Source organism: Microcebus murinus, unplaced genomic scaffold, assembly GCF_040939455.1.
Source record: "Microcebus murinus isolate Inina unplaced genomic scaffold, M.murinus_Inina_mat1.0 scaf006_hap2_Mmur4.0, whole genome shotgun sequence".
Classification (NCBI taxonomy): domain Eukaryota; kingdom Metazoa; phylum Chordata; class Mammalia; order Primates; family Cheirogaleidae; genus Microcebus; species Microcebus murinus.
In genome coordinates, this window is record NW_027438952.1 from 955,287 (window position 1) to 971,686 (window position 16,400).

The 16,400-nt window shown below is 62.2% G+C and overlaps 4 pseudogenes; all 4 read right to left on the reverse strand.

The window, feature by feature from the left end:
* Positions 1–1,284: 1,284 nt before the first annotated feature.
* Positions 1,285–1,403, reverse strand: LOC142866620 (uncharacterized; annotated as a pseudogene).
* Positions 1,404–5,256: 3,853 nt separating this feature from the next.
* On the reverse strand, positions 5,257–5,375 carry LOC142866621 (uncharacterized; annotated as a pseudogene).
* Positions 5,376–9,227: 3,852 nt separating this feature from the next.
* Positions 9,228–9,346, reverse strand: LOC142866623 (uncharacterized; annotated as a pseudogene).
* Positions 9,347–13,197: 3,851 nt separating this feature from the next.
* LOC142866624 (uncharacterized) lies at positions 13,198–13,316 on the reverse strand (annotated as a pseudogene).
* Between the last annotated feature and the right edge of the window lie 3,084 nt (positions 13,317–16,400).

A 16,400-nucleotide genomic window follows, 5' to 3' on the forward strand; every position in this document is an offset into this window, starting at 1 on the left:
CCAGAGCTGGAACCCGTTCCAGTAAGCCAAGTATCCCAAGAATGGACACACGAGCACCACGTGAGCGCGCTCACCGGCAAATTGGTACGAACGGATGGACACCTAAGTGGACAGAGAGGAATCCCCTTCCTCGGGTGGGTGTCGGGCGGGTGGGGGGAGGGGATGGGCATACACATCCATTAGGAATGGGGTGGGTGCGCACCGACTGGGGCATGGGCGCACTTGAAGCTAATGACCCGAGGGGGGAGGCTGGGAGAGGGCAACGTACCCGACCTTAACATTGGTACCCCCACAATACGCTGGAGGTATACAACATGAGAGGTAAATGAATAAGAACACAGGGGGGAGGGGGGCACGGGCAACACATGTCACCTGAATACTTGTACTCCCATCATCTGCTTGAAAAGAGAGAGAAAAGAAAATGCAATAATAGAGGCCGGGCGCGGTGGCTCACGCCTGTAATCCTAGCTCTTGGGAGGCCGAGGCGGGTGGATTGCTCAAGGTCAGGAGTTCAAAACCAGCCTGAGCAAGAGCGAGACCCCGTCTCTACTATAAATAGAAAGAAATTGATTGGCCAACTGATATATATATATATATAAAAAAAAATTAGCCGGGCATAGTGGCGCATGCCTGTAGTCCCAGCTACTCGGGAGGCTGAGGCAGAAGGATCACTCGAGCCCAGGAGTTTGAGGTTGCTGTGAGCTAGGGTGACGCCACGGCACTCACTCTAGCCTGGACAACAAAGTGAGACTCTGTCTCAAAAAAAAAAAAAAAAAAAGAAAAAAAAAAAAAAGAAAATGCAATAATAGAGGTAAGAGACACTTTTTAAAAATAATGAATCCGAAGAGAAAAGTAAAAGGAGGCCTGTGGAGCAGGTCTGGGTGTGACTCCGGATCCCCCAACATCAGGTGCCACCACCAAAGATTCCTACGTGGAGCCCGTAGAACCCCAAAAGCAACGGGACGAGTTCTGGTCACATACTCCCTCAAAATGACATCCTGGCCTTCTTCTGGAACTCCCTCCCCTCTCAGACTCTCAAGGTTTCCTCCAGCGTGTCGGTTCCCACAGAGCAGACCTTTGGTCTGAGACCTGACAGTCCAGATGCCACGCGTGCTGCCGCGTGGCGGCGGTGTCGCGGCTTGGGACAAGAGGAGGCCCCACGGTGCGGGCTGGGGCGCCAGGCACAGCGGCGGGCGCTGAGGGTGGGGGTGACCCCCACCCCGGGCCGCCGCCGCGCTCCCAGAAAGGGGACAGAACGAGAGGCAAAAAAAAAAAAAAAGCCGCCGCCTAGGGCACCCGTGATTCCCGGGCGGTCTCCCATCCAAGTACTAACGAGGCCCGACCCTGCTTAGCTTCCGAGACCAGAGGAGATGGGGGGCGTTCAGGGTGGTGTGGCCCTAGACGGCGGAGGGCGCCCCTGCCCCGCTCAAGAAGCCGAGCCTCTCTGCGCTTCCCCGCCGCCGCCTCCCGCCCCAGGCCCCGCGCCGGGCCGGGCCTGTTGAGTTCGCCGGCGGCCGGGTCCGGCGGGCTCCGAGGGACCGGGGTGATGGGCGGGGCGGGGCGGGGCGGGGGGCTGTCTCTCTCTACACACACACACACTCACACTCACTCACACTCACACAAGATGCGCCTCCACGGCTGGACTCGCCAAGGTGGAGACCTTCCAGCCCCCCTCCTCTCCCCGCCTGGCCTCCTTCACCTACCCGCCGCCCACCCCCAGCGCGTCGCCGCCGCTGACTGCGCACGCGCCCGGCGCTCGCCCTCTGACCCCAGCCAGGGGCCGCCCTCCCCCACAACCGCTTTCAGCTGTGCCCCCCTCCCCCCGCCCTGTGGGTGGGCTGCCGCCTATTCCCCCGGGCCAGGGCTGGGGCACAGCGCAAGGGGGAGGGGAGCGAGTGTATGGGGCATCTCTCTCTGGGGATGTGTCCCATGGGTGGGGTGGGGTGGGGTGGGGTGGCGTGGTTTGTGGGGCGCTGAAGAAATCAGTCCCCTCCATCTCCCACCTCTGGAAAACGCCCAAGCCCTTGGAGAACTGCCGGCACCGCTACCGTGGGGGCCGGGACCCTCCTCTGTGTCCTCCTGTGGCCCAGTCCAAGGGGCCTGGGCCTGGCCGGGGCTGCATTGGACCCCGACCACCCTGGCGTGTGGACTCGCTAAAAATCGGCCATTAGATATTGGATTCCAGCTTCCTTGAGGTCATTTCACTAATGAGTGCACCGGAAAGAGTTTCCTAATCCATCTGTGAGGGTGGCAACTGAAAGAGAATTTGAAAGCTGACAGAATAGGCGAGGGAAGGCATAGGAGATTTCCACACCCAGCAAGGAAGCCTTTCCCGAAATGGAAGAAAGAAACGAGCAAACAGAGACACCGGTAGCCCGCCCGGATCAGAGTCTGCCCCCGAGAGAAAGCACCCTGACCAGGTTCACCCGTGGGTGGGTGGCGAGCTAGCGGCATTCAGAAGAGCGAGGCCCGCAGTCTGTGCGGAAGACACCTGCACTCGGGTGTGTGTGGCGGCGCGATTCCCAAGCAGCTCCAGATGTTAAACCAAGGAGAAGCCAGGGAGTTCCCAACGCCCCAGGTGTCCTCAGCCCACGACTGGCTGCTGTGGGAATGCGAAGCCCGGCTCCTTGTCTCAGAGCGGGGTTCCCAGGAGGATCAGGCTGAAGCTGGGACTTGGCCGCAAAGTGTCCCCTCGCATGGCCACCCCCTTCCCCTTCCTGCTCCTCTACTCCTGGTGCCCCTCCATCCAGGGGCCAGACCTTAAAGAGTCACCGCAAGAGAATCCTGGTCCCAAAGGAGCCTTCTGGGGGACCGGTGCTGAGAGAGGTTGTGGGCATGGCCCGCTGGGGCTCTGCCCGACCCAGGGCTGAGAGACGCCACCTCCCAGCTCTGGGTCCCTGCAGGAAGTGTTGGCAAGCACAGGGCCAGTCCTCCAAAGGCCCAGGTACAGGGAGCCCAGGCCAAGCAGCCTGTGGAAGAAGCCACTTGCCGTGCCACCCCGGGAACAGGACTGCAGGCCCCGGCCCTTCCCACCTCCTCCTCCTCCTCTTCCCCCCCACCCCCCGCCCCCACCCCTCCACCGACATGGCACAGGGCTCAGAGACACCTCAGACCCTTGCTACCCAAAGTGCAAAGGGCATCGGTTGCTCCTCCAAACCCCCCGCCCAGCAGACCACGTTGTCCAGCCAGCCCCCGGGCCTCCCTGGGGTGCCCAGCACAAAAGTGCAGACACCCACCGGACCCTCAGTCTCAGTTTTCGGATGTTTTTGCCACTCTAAGGACCCGCAGGCCAGCTGGGCCTTCGGGCAGGACAGAGAGCCCCGGAATCCGACGTGGAGAGCTGCGTGTACGTCCCCATCAGGAGGCGGTCCCCACCTCCGGGGCTCTCCCCTTGCGGGGAGCGGCAGCCCCAGGGCCTCAGGCAAGACACCAGGCTGGGCCCCCCCACGGCACAGCGGGGGGGGGGGGGGGGAGGGGGCACAGCGGGGGGGCACGATCCCCGCACAAGCGCCTTAGGGACGGCTGCTGGAGACTGCTGCGGCCACCCTGCTGCCGGGTTTCTGGAGGGCTTCCTGGAAGCAGCGTCCACACCAAGCCCTTGGAAGGCCCAGGCGACGGAGGAGCCAGCCGGTCAGGCAGGGGCCGAGGACGGTGAGAGGCCGGGCGGGAAGGAGCATGTCAGGCAGGGGCAGAGGACGGTGACAGGCCGGGCGGGAAGGAGCCGGTCAGGCGGGGGCCCAGGACAGTGACGGGCCTGGCCGGGGAGGAGCGAGTCAGGCAGGGGCAGAGGAGACGGGCTGGGTAAGGGTTAGGGTTACAGTTAGGGCACAATTCACAATCGCAAAGATGTGGAAGCGACCCGAGTGCCCATCCATCCAGGAGTGCATTAATAAAATGTGGCGCGTGGACACCACGGAGTGCCATTCGGCTGTGAGGAGCAGCGGTGAGAGGGCACCTCTCGTGTTCTCCTGGCCAGAGCTGGAACCCGTTCCAGTAAGCCAAGTATCCCAAGAATGGACACACGAGCACCACGTGAGCGCGCTCACCGGCAAATTGGTACGAACGGATGGACACCTAAGTGGACAGAGAGGAATCCCCTTCCTCGGGTGGGTGTCGGGCGGGTGGGGGGAGGGGATGGGCATACACATCCATTAGGAATGGGGTGGGTGCGCACCGACTGGGGCATGGGCGCACTTGAAGCTAATGACCCGAGGGGGGAGGCTGGGAGAGGGCAACGTACCCGACCTTAACATTGGTACCCCCACAATACGCTGGAGGTATACAACATGAGAGGTAAATGAATAAGAACACAGGGGGGAGGGGGGCACGGGCAACACATGTCACCTGAATACTTGTACTCCCATCATCTGCTTGAAAAGAGAGAGAAAAGAAAATGCAATAATAGAGGCCGGGCGCGGTGGCTCACGCCTGTAATCCTAGCTCTTGGGAGGCCGAGGCGGGTGGATTGCTCAAGGTCAGGAGTTCAAAACCAGCCTGAGCAAGAGCGAGACCCCGTCTCTACTATAAATAGAAAGAAATTGATTGGCCAACTGATATATATATATATATAAAAAAAAATTAGCCGGGCATAGTGGCGCATGCCTGTAGTCCCAGCTACTCGGGAGGCTGAGGCAGAAGGATCACTCGAGCCCAGGAGTTTGAGGTTGCTGTGAGCTAGGGTGACGCCACGGCACTCACTCTAGCCTGGACAACAAAGTGAGACTCTGTCTCAAAAAAAAAAAAAAAAAAAGAAAAAAAAAAAAAAGAAAATGCAATAATAGAGGTAAGAGACACTTTTTAAAAATAATGAATCCGAAGAGAAAAGTAAAAGGAGGCCTGTGGAGCAGGTCTGGGTGTGACTCCGGATCCCCCAACATCAGGTGCCACCACCAAAGATTCCTACGTGGAGCCCGTAGAACCCCAAAAGCAACGGGACGAGTTCTGGTCACATACTCCCTCAAAATGACATCCTGGCCTTCTTCTGGAACTCCCTCCCCTCTCAGACTCTCAAGGTTTCCTCCAGCGTGTCGGTTCCCACAGAGCAGACCTTTGGTCTGAGACCTGACAGTCCAGATGCCACGCGTGCTGCCGCGTGGCGGCGGTGTCGCGGCTTGGGACAAGAGGAGGCCCCACGGTGCGGGCTGGGGCGCCAGGCACAGCGGCGGGCGCTGAGGGTGGGGGTGACCCCCACCCCGGGCCGCCGCCGCGCTCCCAGAAAGGGGACAGAACGAGAGGCAAAAAAAAAAAAAAAGCCGCCGCCTAGGGCACCCGTGATTCCCGGGCGGTCTCCCATCCAAGTACTAACGAGGCCCGACCCTGCTTAGCTTCCGAGACCAGAGGAGATGGGGGGCGTTCAGGGTGGTGTGGCCCTAGACGGCGGAGGGCGCCCCTGCCCCGCTCAAGAAGCCGAGCCTCTCTGCGCTTCCCCGCCGCCGCCTCCCGCCCCAGGCCCCGCGCCGGGCCGGGCCTGTTGAGTTCGCCGGCGGCCGGGTCCGGCGGGCTCCGAGGGACCGGGGTGATGGGCGGGGCGGGGCGGGGCGGGGGGCTGTCTCTCTCTACACACACACACACTCACACTCACTCACACTCACACAAGATGCGCCTCCACGGCTGGACTCGCCAAGGTGGAGACCTTCCAGCCCCCCTCCTCTCCCCGCCTGGCCTCCTTCACCTACCCGCCGCCCACCCCCAGCGCGTCGCCGCCGCTGACTGCGCACGCGCCCGGCGCTCGCCCTCTGACCCCAGCCAGGGGCCGCCCTCCCCCACAACCGCTTTCAGCTGTGCCCCCCTCCCCCCGCCCTGTGGGTGGGCTGCCGCCTATTCCCCCGGGCCAGGGCTGGGGCACAGCGCAAGGGGGAGGGGAGCGAGTGTATGGGGCATCTCTCTCTGGGGATGTGTCCCATGGGTGGGGTGGGGTGGGGTGGGGTGGCGTGGTTTGTGGGGCGCTGAAGAAATCAGTCCCCTCCATCTCCCACCTCTGGAAAACGCCCAAGCCCTTGGAGAACTGCCGGCACCGCTACCGTGGGGGCCGGGACCCTCCTCTGTGTCCTCCTGTGGCCCAGTCCAAGGGGCCTGGGCCTGGCCGGGGCTGCATTGGACCCCGACCACCCTGGCGTGTGGACTCGCCAAAAATCGGCCATTAGATATTGGATTCCAGCTTCCTTGAGGTCATTTCACTAATGAGTGCACCGGAAAGAGTTTCCTAATCCATCTGTGAGGGTGGCAACTGAAAGAGAATTTGAAAGCTGACAGAATAGGCGAGGGAAGGCATAGGAGATTTCCACACCCAGCAAGGAAGCCTTTCCCGAAATGGAAGAAAGAAACGAGCAAACAGAGACACCGGTAGCCCGCCCGGATCAGAGTCTGCCCCCGAGAGAAAGCACCCTGACCAGGTTCACCCGTGGGTGGGTGGCGAGCTAGCGGCATTCAGAAGAGCGAGGCCCGCAGTCTGTGCGGAAGACACCTGCACTCGGGTGTGTGTGGCGGCGCGATTCCCAAGCAGCTCCAGATGTTAAACCAAGGAGAAGCCAGGGAGTTCCCAACGCCCCAGGTGTCCTCAGCCCACGACTGGCTGCTGTGGGAATGCGAAGCCCGGCTCCTTGTCTCAGAGCGGGGTTCCCAGGAGGATCAGGCTGAAGCTGGGACTTGGCCGCAAAGTGTCCCCTCGCATGGCCACCCCCTTCCCCTTCCTGCTCCTCTACTCCTGGTGCCCCTCCATCCAGGGGCCAGACCTTAAAGAGTCACCGCAAGAGAATCCTGGTCCCAAAGGAGCCTTCTGGGGGACCGGTGCTGAGAGAGGTTGTGGGCATGGCCCGCTGGGGCTCTGCCCGACCCAGGGCTGAGAGACGCCACCTCCCAGCTCTGGGTCCCTGCAGGAAGTGTTGGCAAGCACAGGGCCAGTCCTCCAAAGGCCCAGGTACAGGGAGCCCAGGCCAAGCAGCCTGTGGAAGAAGCCACTTGCCGTGCCACCCCGGGAACAGGACTGCAGGCCCCGGCCCTTCCCACCTCCTCCTCCTCCTCTTCCCCCCCACCCCCCGCCCCCACCCCTCCACCGACATGGCACAGGGCTCAGAGACACCTCAGACCCTTGCTACCCAAAGTGCAAAGGGCATCGGTTGCTCCTCCAAACCCCCCGCCCAGCAGACCACGTTGTCCAGCCAGCCCCCGGGCCTCCCTGGGGTGCCCAGCACAAAAGTGCAGACACCCACCGGACCCTCAGTCTCAGTTTTCGGATGTTTTTGCCACTCTAAGGACCCGCAGGCCAGCTGGGCCTTCGGGCAGGACAGAGAGCCCCGGAATCCGACGTGGAGAGCTGCGTGTACGTCCCCATCAGGAGGCGGTCCCCACCTCCGGGGCTCTCCCCTTGCGGGGAGCGGCAGCCCCAGGGCCTCAGGCAAGACACCAGGCTGGGCCCCCCCACGGCACAGCGGGGGGGGGGGGGGAGGGGGCACAGCGGGGGGGGCACGATCCCCGCACAAGCGCCTTAGGGACGGCTGCTGGAGACTGCTGCGGCCACCCTGCTGCCGGGTTTCTGGAGGGCTTCCTGGAAGCAGCGTCCACACCAAGCCCTTGGAAGGCCCAGGCGACGGAGGAGCCAGCCGGTCAGGCAGGGGCCGAGGACGGTGAGAGGCCGGGCGGGAAGGAGCATGTCAGGCAGGGGCAGAGGACGGTGACAGGCCGGGCGGGAAGGAGCCGGTCAGGCGGGGGCCCAGGACAGTGACGGGCCTGGCCGGGGAGGAGCGAGTCAGGCAGGGGCAGAGGAGACGGGCTGGGTAAGGGTTAGGGTTACAGTTAGGGCACAATTCACAATCGCAAAGATGTGGAAGCGACCCGAGTGCCCATCCATCCAGGAGTGCATTAATAAAATGTGGCGCGTGGACACCACGGAGTGCCATTCGGCTGTGAGGAGCAGCGGTGAGAGGGCACCTCTCGTGTTCTCCTGGCCAGAGCTGGAACCCGTTCCAGTAAGCCAAGTATCCCAAGAATGGACACACGAGCACCACGTGAGCGCGCTCACCGGCAAATTGGTACGAACGGATGGACACCTAAGTGGACAGAGAGGAATCCCCTTCCTCGGGTGGGTGTCGGGCGGGTGGGGGGAGGGGATGGGCATACACATCCATTAGGAATGGGGTGGGTGCGCACCGACTGGGGCATGGGCGCACTTGAAGCTAATGACCCGAGGGGGGAGGCTGGGAGAGGGCAACGTACCCGACCTTAACATTGGTACCCCCACAATACGCTGGAGGTATACAACATGAGAGGTAAATGAATAAGAACACAGGGGGGAGGGGGGCACGGGCAACACATGTCACCTGAATACTTGTACTCCCATCATCTGCTTGAAAAGAGAGAGAAAAGAAAATGCAATAATAGAGGCCGGGCGCGGTGGCTCACGCCTGTAATCCTAGCTCTTGGGAGGCCGAGGCGGGTGGATTGCTCAAGGTCAGGAGTTCAAAACCAGCCTGAGCAAGAGCGAGACCCCGTCTCTACTATAAATAGAAAGAAATTGATTGGCCAACTGATATATATATATATATAAAAAAAAATTAGCCGGGCATAGTGGCGCATGCCTGTAGTCCCAGCTACTCGGGAGGCTGAGGCAGAAGGATCACTCGAGCCCAGGAGTTTGAGGTTGCTGTGAGCTAGGGTGACGCCACGGCACTCACTCTAGCCTGGACAACAAAGTGAGACTCTGTCTCAAAAAAAAAAAAAAAAAAAGAAAAAAAAAAAAAAGAAAATGCAATAATAGAGGTAAGAGACACTTTTTAAAAATAATGAATCCGAAGAGAAAAGTAAAAGGAGGCCTGTGGAGCAGGTCTGGGTGTGACTCCGGATCCCCCAACATCAGGTGCCACCACCAAAGATTCCTACGTGGAGCCCGTAGAACCCCAAAAGCAACGGGACGAGTTCTGGTCACATACTCCCTCAAAATGACATCCTGGCCTTCTTCTGGAACTCCCTCCCCTCTCAGACTCTCAAGGTTTCCTCCAGCGTGTCGGTTCCCACAGAGCAGACCTTTGGTCTGAGACCTGACAGTCCAGATGCCACGCGTGCTGCCGCGTGGCGGCGGTGTCGCGGCTTGGGACAAGAGGAGGCCCCACGGTGCGGGCTGGGGCGCCAGGCACAGCGGCGGGCGCTGAGGGTGGGGGTGACCCCCACCCCGGGCCGCCGCCGCGCTCCCAGAAAGGGGACAGAACGAGAGGCAAAAAAAAAAAAAAAGCCGCCGCCTAGGGCACCCGTGATTCCCGGGCGGTCTCCCATCCAAGTACTAACGAGGCCCGACCCTGCTTAGCTTCCGAGACCAGAGGAGATGGGGGGCGTTCAGGGTGGTGTGGCCCTAGACGGCGGAGGGCGCCCCTGCCCCGCTCAAGAAGCCGAGCCTCTCTGCGCTTCCCCGCCGCCGCCTCCCGCCCCAGGCCCCGCGCCGGGCCGGGCCTGTTGAGTTCGCCGGCGGCCGGGTCCGGCGGGCTCCGAGGGACCGGGGTGATGGGCGGGGCGGGGCGGGGCGGGGGGCTGTCTCTCTCTACACACACACACACTCACACTCACTCACACTCACACAAGATGCGCCTCCACGGCTGGACTCGCCAAGGTGGAGACCTTCCAGCCCCCCTCCTCTCCCCGCCTGGCCTCCTTCACCTACCCGCCGCCCACCCCCAGCGCGTCGCCGCCGCTGACTGCGCACGCGCCCGGCGCTCGCCCTCTGACCCCAGCCAGGGGCCGCCCTCCCCCACAACCGCTTTCAGCTGTGCCCCCCTCCCCCCGCCCTGTGGGTGGGCTGCCGCCTATTCCCCCGGGCCAGGGCTGGGGCACAGCGCAAGGGGGAGGGGAGCGAGTGTATGGGGCATCTCTCTCTGGGGATGTGTCCCATGGGTGGGGTGGGGTGGGGTGGGGTGGCGTGGTTTGTGGGGCGCTGAAGAAATCAGTCCCCTCCATCTCCCACCTCTGGAAAACGCCCAAGCCCTTGGAGAACTGCCGGCACCGCTACCGTGGGGGCCGGGACCCTCCTCTGTGTCCTCCTGTGGCCCAGTCCAAGGGGCCTGGGCCTGGCCGGGGCTGCATTGGACCCCGACCACCCTGGCGTGTGGACTCGCTAAAAATCGGCGATTAGATATTGGATTCCAGCTTCCTTGAGGTCATTTCACTAATGAGTGCACCGGAAAGAGTTTCCTAATCCATCTGTGAGGGTGGCAACTGAAAGAGAATTTGAAAGCTGACAGAATAGGCGAGGAAAGGCATAGGAGATTTCCACACCCAGCAAGGAAGCCTTTCCCGAAATGGAAGAAAGAAACGAGCAAACAGAGACACCGGTAGCCCGCCCGGATCAGAGTCTGCCCCCGAGAGAAAGCACCCTGACCAGGTTCACCCGTGGGTGGGTGGCGAGCTAGCGGCATTCAGAAGAGCGAGGCCCGCAGTCTGTGCGGAAGACACCTGCACTCGGGTGTGTGTGGCGGCGCGATTCCCAAGCAGCTCCAGATGTTAAACCAAGGAGAAGCCAGGGAGTTCCCAACGCCCCAGGTGTCCTCAGCCCACGACTGGCTGCTGTGGGAATGCGAAGCCCGGCTCCTTGTCTCAGAGCGGGGTTCCCAGGAGGATCAGGCTGAAGCTGGGACTTGGCCGCAAAGTGTCCCCTCGCATGGCCACCCCCTTCCCCTTCCTGCTCCTCTACTCCTGGTGCCCCTCCATCCAGGGGCCAGACCTTAAAGAGTCACCGCAAGAGAATCCTGGTCCCAAAGGAGCCTTCTGGGGGACCGGTGCTGAGAGAGGTTGTGGGCATGGCCCGCTGGGGCTCTGCCCGACCCAGGGCTGAGAGACGCCACCTCCCAGCTCTGGGTCCCTGCAGGAAGTGTTGGCAAGCACAGGGCCAGTCCTCCAAAGGCCCAGGTACAGGGAGCCCAGGCCAAGCAGCCTGTGGAAGAAGCCACTTGCCGTGCCACCCCGGGAACAGGACTGCAGGCCCCGGCCCTTCCCACCTCCTCCTCCTCCTCTTCCCCCCCACCCCCCGCCCCCACCCCTCCACCGACATGGCACAGGGCTCAGAGACACCTCAGACCCTTGCTACCCAAAGTGCAAAGGGCATCGGTTGCTCCTCCAAACCCCCCGCCCAGCAGACCACGTTGTCCAGCCAGCCCCCGGGCCTCCCTGGGGTGCCCAGCACAAAAGTGCAGACACCCACCGGACCCTCAGTCTCAGTTTTCGGATGTTTTTGCCACTCTAAGGACCCGCAGGCCAGCTGGGCCTTCGGGCAGGACAGAGAGCCCCGGAATCCGACGTGGAGAGCTGCGTGTACGTCCCCATCAGGAGGCGGTCCCCACCTCCGGGGCTCTCCCCTTGCGGGGAGCGGCAGCCCCAGGGCCTCAGGCAAGACACCAGGCTGGGCCCCCCCACGGCACAGCGGGGGGGGGGGGGGAGGGGGCACAGCGGGGGGGGCACGATCCCCGCACAAGCGCCTTAGGGACGGCTGCTGGAGACTGCTGCGGCCACCCTGCTGCCGGGTTTCTGGAGGGCTTCCTGGAAGCAGCGTCCACACCAAGCCCTTGGAAGGCCCAGGCGACGGAGGAGCCAGCCGGTCAGGCAGGGGCCGAGGACGGTGAGAGGCCGGGCGGGAAGGAGCATGTCAGGCAGGGGCAGAGGACGGTGACAGGCCGGGCGGGAAGGAGCCGGTCAGGCGGGGGCCCAGGACAGTGACGGGCCTGGCCGGGGAGGAGCGAGTCAGGCAGGGGCAGAGGAGACGGGCTGGGTAAGGGTTAGGGTTACAGTTAGGGCACAATTCACAATCGCAAAGATGTGGAAGCGACCCGAGTGCCCATCCATCCAGGAGTGCATTAATAAAATGTGGCGCGTGGACACCACGGAGTGCCATTCGGCTGTGAGGAGCAGCGGTGAGAGGGCACCTCTCGTGTTCTCCTGGCCAGAGCTGGAACCCGTTCCAGTAAGCCAAGTATCCCAAGAATGGACACACGAGCACCACGTGAGCGCGCTCACCGGCAAATTGGTACGAACGGATGGACACCTAAGTGGACAGAGAGGAATCCCCTTCCTCGGGTGGGTGTCGGGCGGGTGGGGGGAGGGGATGGGCATACACATCCATTAGGAATGGGGTGGGTGCGCACCGACTGGGGCATGGGCGCACTTGAAGCTAATGACCCGAGGGGGGAGGCTGGGAGAGGGCAACGTACCCGACCTTAACATTGGTACCCCCACAATACGCTGGAGGTATACAACATGAGAGGTAAATGAATAAGAACACAGGGGGGAGGGGGGCACGGGCAACACATGTCACCTGAATACTTGTACTCCCATCATCTGCTTGAAAAGAGAGAGAAAAGAAAATGCAATAATAGAGGCCGGGCGCGGTGGCTCACGCCTGTAATCCTAGCTCTTGGGAGGCCGAGGCGGGTGGATTGCTCAAGGTCAGGAGTTCAAAACCAGCCTGAGCAAGAGCGAGACCCCGTCTCTACTATAAATAGAAAGAAATTGATTGGCCAACTGATATATATATATATATAAAAAAAAATTAGCCGGGCATAGTGGCGCATGCCTGTAGTCCCAGCTACTCGGGAGGCTGAGGCAGAAGGATCACTCGAGCCCAGGAGTTTGAGGTTGCTGTGAGCTAGGGTGACGCCACGGCACTCACTCTAGCCTGGACAACAAAGTGAGACTCTGTCTCAAAAAAAAAAAAAAAAAAAGAAAAAAAAAAAAAGAAAATGCAATAATAGAGGTAAGAGACACTTTTTAAAAATAATGAATCCGAAGAGAAAAGTAAAAGGAGGCCTGTGGAGCAGGTCTGGGTGTGACTCCGGATCCCCCAACATCAGGTGCCACCACCAAAGATTCCTACGTGGAGCCCGTAGAACCCCAAAAGCAACGGGACGAGTTCTGGTCACATACTCCCTCAAAATGACATCCTGGCCTTCTTCTGGAACTCCCTCCCCTCTCAGACTCTCAAGGTTTCCTCCAGCGTGTCGGTTCCCACAGAGCAGACCTTTGGTCTGAGACCTGACAGTCCAGATGCCACGCGTGCTGCCGCGTGGCGGCGGTGTCGCGGCTTGGGACAAGAGGAGGCCCCACGGTGCGGGCTGGGGCGCCAGGCACAGCGGCGGGCGCTGAGGGTGGGGGTGACCCCCACCCCGGGCCGCCGCCGCGCTCCCAGAAAGGGGACAGAACGAGAGGCAAAAAAAAAAAAAAAGCCGCCGCCTAGGGCACCCGTGATTCCCGGGCGGTCTCCCATCCAAGTACTAACGAGGCCCGACCCTGCTTAGCTTCCGAGACCAGAGGAGATGGGGGGCGTTCAGGGTGGTGTGGCCCTAGACGGCGGAGGGCGCCCCTGCCCCGCTCAAGAAGCCGAGCCTCTCTGCGCTTCCCCGCCGCCGCCTCCCGCCCCAGGCCCCGCGCCGGGCCGGGCCTGTTGAGTTCGCCGGCGGCCGGGTCCGGCGGGCTCCGAGGGACCGGGGTGATGGGCGGGGCGGGGCGGGGCGGGGGGCTGTCTCTCTCTACACACACACACACTCACACTCACTCACACTCACACAAGATGCGCCTCCACGGCTGGACTCGCCAAGGTGGAGACCTTCCAGCCCCCCTCCTCTCCCCGCCTGGCCTCCTTCACCTACCCGCCGCCCACCCCCAGCGCGTCGCCGCCGCTGACTGCGCACGCGCCCGGCGCTCGCCCTCTGACCCCAGCCAGGGGCCGCCCTCCCCCACAACCGCTTTCAGCTGTGCCCCCCTCCCCCCGCCCTGTGGGTGGGCTGCCGCCTATTCCCCCGGGCCAGGGCTGGGGCACAGCGCAAGGGGGAGGGGAGCGAGTGTATGGGGCATCTCTCTCTGGGGATGTGTCCCATGGGTGGGGTGGGGTGGGGTGGGGTGGCGTGGTTTGTGGGGCGCTGAAGAAATCAGTCCCCTCCATCTCCCACCTCTGGAAAACGCCCAAGCCCTTGGAGAACTGCCGGCACCGCTACCGTGGGGGCCGGGACCCTCCTCTGTGTCCTCCTGTGGCCCAGTCCAAGGGGCCTGGGCCTGGCCGGGGCTGCATTGGACCCCGACCACCCTGGCGTGTGGACTCGCCAAAAATCGGCCATTAGATATTGGATTCCAGCTTCCTTGAGGTCATTTCACTAATGAGTGCACCGGAAAGAGTTTCCTAATCCATCTGTGAGGGTGGCAACTGAAAGAGAATTTGAAAGCTGACAGAATAGGCGAGGGAAGGCATAGGAGATTTCCACACCCAGCAAGGAAGCCTTTCCCGAAATGGAAGAAAGAAACGAGCAAACAGAGACACCGGTAGCCCGCCCGGATCAGAGTCTGCCCCCGAGAGAAAGCACCCTGACCAGGTTCACCCGTGGGTGGGTGGCGAGCTAGCGGCATTCAGAAGAGCGAGGCCCGCAGTCTGTGCGGAAGACACCTGCACTCGGGTGTGTGTGGCGGCGCGATTCCCAAGCAGCTCCAGATGTTAAACCAAGGAGAAGCCAGGGAGTTCCCAACGCCCCAGGTGTCCTCAGCCCACGACTGGCTGCTGTGGGAATGCGAAGCCCGGCTCCTTGTCTCAGAGCGGGGTTCCCAGGAGGATCAGGCTGAAGCTGGGACTTGGCCGCAAAGTGTCCCCTCGCATGGCCACCCCCTTCCCCTTCCTGCTCCTCTACTCCTGGTGCCCCTCCATCCAGGGGCCAGACCTTAAAGAGTCACCGCAAGAGAATCCTGGTCCCAAAGGAGCCTTCTGGGGGACCGGTGCTGAGAGAGGTTGTGGGCATGGCCCGCTGGGGCTCTGCCCGACCCAGGGCTGAGAGACGCCACCTCCCAGCTCTGGGTCCCTGCAGGAAGTGTTGGCAAGCACAGGGCCAGTCCTCCAAAGGCCCAGGTACAGGGAGCCCAGGCCAAGCAGCCTGTGGAAGAAGCCACTTGCCGTGCCACCCCGGGAACAGGACTGCAGGCCCCGGCCCTTCCCACCTCCTCCTCCTCCTCTTCCCCCCCACCCCCCGCCCCCACCCCTCCACCGACATGGCACAGGGCTCAGAGACACCTCAGACCCTTGCTACCCAAAGTGCAAAGGGCATCGGTTGCTCCTCCAAACCCCCCGCCCAGCAGACCACGTTGTCCAGCCAGCCCCCGGGCCTCCCTGGGGTGCCCAGCACAAAAGTGCAGACACCCACCGGACCCTCAGTCTCAGTTTTCGGATGTTTTTGCCACTCTAAGGACCCGCAGGCCAGCTGGGCCTTCGGGCAGGACAGAGAGCCCCGGAATCCGACGTGGAGAGCTGCGTGTACGTCCCCATCAGGAGGCGGTCCCCACCTCCGGGGCTCTCCCCTTGCGGGGAGCGGCAGCCCCAGGGCCTCAGGCAAGACACCAGGCTGGGCCCCCCCACGGCACAGCGGGGGGGGGGGGGAGGGGGCACAGCGGGGGGGCACGTTCCCCGCACAAGCGCCTTAGGGACGGCTGCTGGAGACTGCTGCGGCCACCCTGCTGCCGGGTTTCTGGAGGGCTTCCTGGAAGCAGCGTCCACACCAAGCCCTTGGAAGGCCCAGGCGACGGAGGAGCCAGCCGGTCAGGCAGGGGCCGAGGACGGTGAGAGGCCGGGCGGGAAGGAGCATGTCAGGCAGGGGCAGAGGACGGTGACAGGCCGGGCGGGAAGGAGCCGGTCAGGCGGGGGCCCAGGACAGTGACGGGCCTGGCCGGGGAGGAGCGAGTCAGGCAGGGGCAGAGGAGACGGGCTGGGTAAGGGTTAGGGTTACAGTTAGGGCACAATTCACAATCGCAAAGATGTGGAAGCGACCCGAGTGCCCATCCATCCAGGAGTGCATTAATAAAATGTGGCGCGTGGACACCACGGAGTGCCATTCGGCTGTGAGGAGCAGCGGTGAGAGGGCACCTCTCGTGTTCTCCTGGCCAGAGCTGGAACCCGTTCCAGTAAGCCAAGTATCCCAAGAATGGACACACGAGCACCACGTGAGCGCGCTCACCGGCAAATTGGTACGAACGGATGGACACCTAAGTGGACAGAGAGGAATCCCCTTCCTCGGGTGGGTGTCGGGCGGGTGGGGGGAGGGGATGGGCATACACATCCATTAGGAATGGGGTGGGTGCGCACCGACTGGGGCATGGGCGCACTTGAAGCTAATGACCCGAGGGGGGAGGCTGGGAGAGGGCAACGTACCCGACCTTAACATTGGTACCCCCACAATACGCTGGAGGTATACAACATGAGAGGTAAATGAATAAGAACACAGGGGGGAGGGGGGCACGGGCAACACATGTCACCTGAATACTTGTACTCCCATCATCTGCTTGAAAAGAGAGAGAAAAGAAAATGCAATAATAGAGGCCGGGCGCGGTGGCTCACGCCTGTAATCCTAGCTCTTGGGAGGCCGAGGCGGGTGGATTGCTCAAGGTCAGGAGTTCAAAAC